Source organism: Cavia porcellus, unplaced genomic scaffold (genome assembly GCF_034190915.1).
Source record: "Cavia porcellus strain 051 isolate PalLab524CR breed Dunkin Hartley unplaced genomic scaffold, mCavPor4.1 scaffold_17, whole genome shotgun sequence".
NCBI lineage: Eukaryota > Metazoa > Chordata > Mammalia > Rodentia > Caviidae > Cavia > Cavia porcellus.
Window position 1 is genome coordinate 35360285 of NW_026947500.1, and position 4744 is coordinate 35365028.

Below are 4744 nucleotides of genomic sequence, written 5' to 3' on the forward strand. Positions count from 1 at the left end.
CACCCTAACCTCTGGACGAAGTCGACTCAGGTGTTTCTCACACCTGTGAATTGGCTGCCAAATATTTCCCAGCTCCCCAGAACTCAATGATCATGTTCTTTGTCAAAATTCAGAAACAAAACAGTTGAAGAGAACATGTGTGGAAAATCAAATCCTCTCGTTTCCTGCTAGGCCCTGCCACATTCTCCCTAACAAAAAAAATGTCATAAACAAATTAGTGTTTCTGTGCCATCATCTTATTTTGATCTGTAGAATGTGAAAATGAAATACACTTCATTAGGTCTGAAGAGCTGATTAATGTTAATGGCAAAAACAACTCTGTCTATCAGATTGAGACTAAAAGTTTTAACTTATGATTCATACAAAGTTGGGGGATGCATGAATAATTTTGAAATTTGATATGTCTATTTTCGAGCATATTATGCTCAGATGTCAAGAGGTAAACTTTCATAAGAAAATAAAATTGTGAATAAAATGAGAATTTATAAATTTTTTCCTAACATTCCCTTTTTCTAACATCTGACCAGAATTGCTTTATTTCCTCCAGGAATAATATACTTGAATACTCTAAAGACAATTTGTGTACTTACCATTTTTCTTTAATCTCCCTCCTGTCTATCGTACCAACCACTTGATCACATCACCACATTTGAGTTCCATATTTACAAGATGGGGGCCTGAGAATTCATGCAAAATGTCTAAATGATCAAAAAATAGTTATTCCACATCTTGCTGTTAACAGAAGAGACAAAAGAACACATTTGTACCTTAAGAATTAGAGTCAAACATTCATAGAAACTTTATTTGGATTTTCCCAAAGTCAAAATCTCATAGGTTCATAAAGAGATGAATGAGTCAAGGAATTATAAATCATCCATACATTGGAAAACTATCTGTCAATACAAAGGAATGATCCCTCATAATAGCCAGAACATCTTTAAAAAAGACACAGTTGCAAGATACACACTTTGTGATCCTCTAACTCAGTGCAGAGATACAGCAACAAAACTTTGAAACTGGAATTGTTATAGTGATATAGATCAATAAAATTGCATGGAGATTCCAAGAATAAAACAATATGCTCACAGTCAGATTATTTTGAAAAAGGTGGCAAGACTGTGTAATGGAAAAAATATGTTTTCAACATATAGTATTGAGACCACTATATTTTTCCACATGTAAATAATTTAGGTTAGAACTCTATCTCCCGTCACGTCTATAATTAGATCAAAATGGACCAAAATCTAACTATAAAAGTAAAAATTTTAAAGCACTTAGAAGAAAACAAAGATTAATATTTGTGATCAAAAATTAGGCATTAGGTCCAGCTGGTTGTAGAAAAAAGTACAGTAGTGACACTACAACGTCATCTTGAAGACATGCTTCAGCACCTTTGACCTCCACACCCTACTTGAATGCTAGGCAGATGTCCACAGGTGACCTGTCTCCTGCGAGGAGGGCAGGAGGCAGAACATGTGATTTCTTTTGATAATCAGGCCAATTTACTTTTTTCAGCTGTTTTTGTTTATCTGCTCCCCAGACCTGCTCACCAGAAATGAGATTAAATAAGACATACCTTGTTTATTTGCAAAAACTAGACATTAAAACTACACTTTTACGTGAACCTGTCTTATGGATTCACACAAAAGAATTTGAATGGTCAAAGAACATGAGGTCTTCAAGTTTTGTCATGAAAAGTCAGAGATTTGTCAGTGCAAAACAGCTTAGTGTGGATAGATTTGTAGAGTTTCAGTTTGGATGTGATGAAACAGCTTATCGCTTAATCACTGAGCTCTGTGATAGCAATGATTGAAGTCATAACCAGTGTACCTAAGGAGGAATTACTAAAGAGAGTTTTTAACCCATTACTTCTCTAGGCATTCACTGGGCAATGTTTCACAGAAAAGGAATTTGCTGGAAATGTCCAAGTGGAAAGAGGTGTAACATCCAGAAAAGAGAAAAGATTCTGAAAGAAGATAAACTAGTTGAAGGCTTACTCACTTATGAGGACTTTCATGCTTTCTGGTTTTCCCAACAATCTCAATGTCCATAAACAGAATTTAAACCATGTGACAAGGCCAAAGATGAATTTTATTTGGAGATAGAAAGTCAGAAAATTGATTTAAAAGCTTTGCAACAGGAAAAACAAGCACTGAGTAAGTTAGATATTGTCCAAAAGGACCTTGAAAATAGTTGAAAGCTTTTCAGCAGGCTCAGGAAATAAACAAACTGAAAGGAGAGCTCACAGAGATGAAACTTCAGGTAGTGGAAAAATCATTTCAATGATCCAAAGCATTAGCCATTTAGTTAGACTGAACAGAAATTGGGGTCACTGTGAAAGAACTCTAAGCTCAAGAGGACTGTGATGCAAGTGCAATCAAATAACTAAAACTGCAAACAAATCTTCATACAATGTTGCTAAAAAATCCATACTTATCATCAGGGGAGGAAGATGAAACGTTGATGGTGATGTCAGTGGTTGAGAAAATGAAACCAAACCACCAAAAGCAAAGAGAAAAAGCAAAAGAGTCAATAGCTACGGAAGCCTCAGAAAAATAAGAAACTGCCTGTGGATCTCAGCTTGTTAGTATATGCTGACGTCAGGAAGTATTATGATCATAAGAGATGCACTAAGAAAACACAAGACAGTTAATGCTGCTGAGAAGGCATTCAAATCCGCAGAAAAGAAAACAAACACGTAAAGACGTTCAAGCAGTTACCTCTAATTCAAAAAGCAAGAAAAGTATATTGATTTGAGAAATGTCTGTGGTTTATTGGCTTAGAGAACTATCTAATTGTAGTTGGATGAGATCAACTAGAGAATGAAATAATTCTGAAAAGATATGTGACATCAGGAGATATTTATGTACCTTCTGACCTTTATGGAGCTACAAGCTGTATGATTAAAAACTCAACAGGAGAACTGGTGCCTCTGAGGACACTGACTAGACAGGCATGATAGTGTTTTGCTGCAGTGTTGCTAGCGATGCACAAGGTATTATTAGTGCTTGGTGGATGTACTGTCATCAGGTTTCCGAAACAGCACCTCCTGGAGAATATTTGACACCCGGAAGCTTCATGATAAGAGGAAAAGAGAATTTCCTCCCTCCTTTGTATCTAATGAAAGGATTTGGTTTCATCTTTAAGGTAGAGGATGCTTGTGTTTGGAGACATCAGAGTGGAGGAAAAGTGCAGGAGGAAGACATGGAGACACTGGAAAGTTGCACAAGTGAGCTTGTATCAGAGGAAATCCAACAACTAGACAGAGGCAACATCAGTAGTAAAGAAGATAAAGAGGAATTAGGGGAAGTGCCTAGAAGGAGAATTCATGACTCGTGTTGGCCGAGAGGATGTTATTATTCACAGTGGTGTAGATGAAATAAATGAGGAGCTAGTTCAGGAAAAAGGGTTGAAGATAAGGAGAATCTTAAGAGATTAAGAAAGATCAATGAAGGATATTGGTGAAAGGAAGGTAAAGAGAAAGTGATAAGAATATTGACTTGTCTCATCTTTAATTTCAAAGATCCATCCAGAAATTGGCTTCAGAAGAAGAATCTTCTAATTCAAGTGACAATAAATTATAGAGTCAAAATCTTCTATCAGCCGAGGAAAGAAGGGAAATGCAAAAGAGAAAAATTTCCAAGTGATTTAGCAGATTTAGAAGTGATAGTAGAAAAGGACAAAGGAAAAAAAAAATGCTATATACCTTGCAACCCCTCAGAACACAAACAAAAATGTTGCAGATGTGCATCCAATAAACGAGGAGAAAAGAGTATGAGGAAAAAATAAGAAAAATACACAGACCAGGACAAGGAGGATTGTGACTTTATTATGAACTTTCCAGGGTCTGCAGGTTCAAACAAAGAACAAGAAAGGGAGGAGGGGAAAAAAGAATAAACAAAGGATGGACTTGTAAAGAAACAGCTCCAGAAACCCAAAAATGGACAGAGGGTTTCAGATGACATTAAAACATGGACCCCATCCTTTGAGGTTTTGACTCGAATTACAAGACTTTGCTCTAAATGATCCACAGGATGACAAGGAAGAACAAGATCTGGATCAAAAGTGAAATCAGGAAAATCTATTTGCTTTGATGGGTTATCCATATCCTTGAAGGTACTGTTTGCCATTCTGATATGCACAACTTACATTACTATGAAAAACTACAAACACAAACATACCCCTGGAGTTCAGAAAAAGGAAAAAAGCTGCAGAAATAGCTTTGAATAGTTTTGTGCATTCCCAAGAAGCAACAGCAAGAGAAAAGGATTTATTCTGCAGCGTGCAAAACACTGATTTATCAAGAACCATTCTTGGCAAAGTGAAAGTGTCTGCATTCAGCCTTCTGAATGTAAAAAAGGAAAGAGCTGAATTGAAACCCTAAAATATATGAGAAGAATCCATTTTATAGACTTTTGGAAGTTAAGATGCAATACCATATAACAGACCTTACCATATTTGCCAAGGATATAATTCTTTTTTTTTTTCAATTTTATCTAGAGAAAAAAAATGTCTCTGATAGGATTTCCTAAAATGTATTTCAAAAGCTATGCTAATTACATAGCTCATAGTCTACATTTTGTTGAAATTTGGGAGGTTAATAATAAGTATTAATTTTAAGATGTAAATTAACCAGAGAGTTGATGTGACAATCAGGCAATACTATTTTCAATATAAAAATTAAACAATAGCAACTATAAAAGAAAGTAGTAAAGTAGACCTCACCGTATTTAAAAATAACTTT

The 4744-nt window shown here is 35.5% G+C and overlaps 1 pseudogene; it reads left to right on the top strand.

Moving 5' to 3' along the window:
* The first annotated feature begins 1880 nt into the window (after positions 1 to 1880).
* On the top strand, positions 1881 to 4384 carry LOC100729781 (ribosome quality control complex subunit NEMF-like; annotated as a pseudogene).
* The last annotated feature ends 360 nt before the right edge of the window (positions 4385 to 4744 follow it).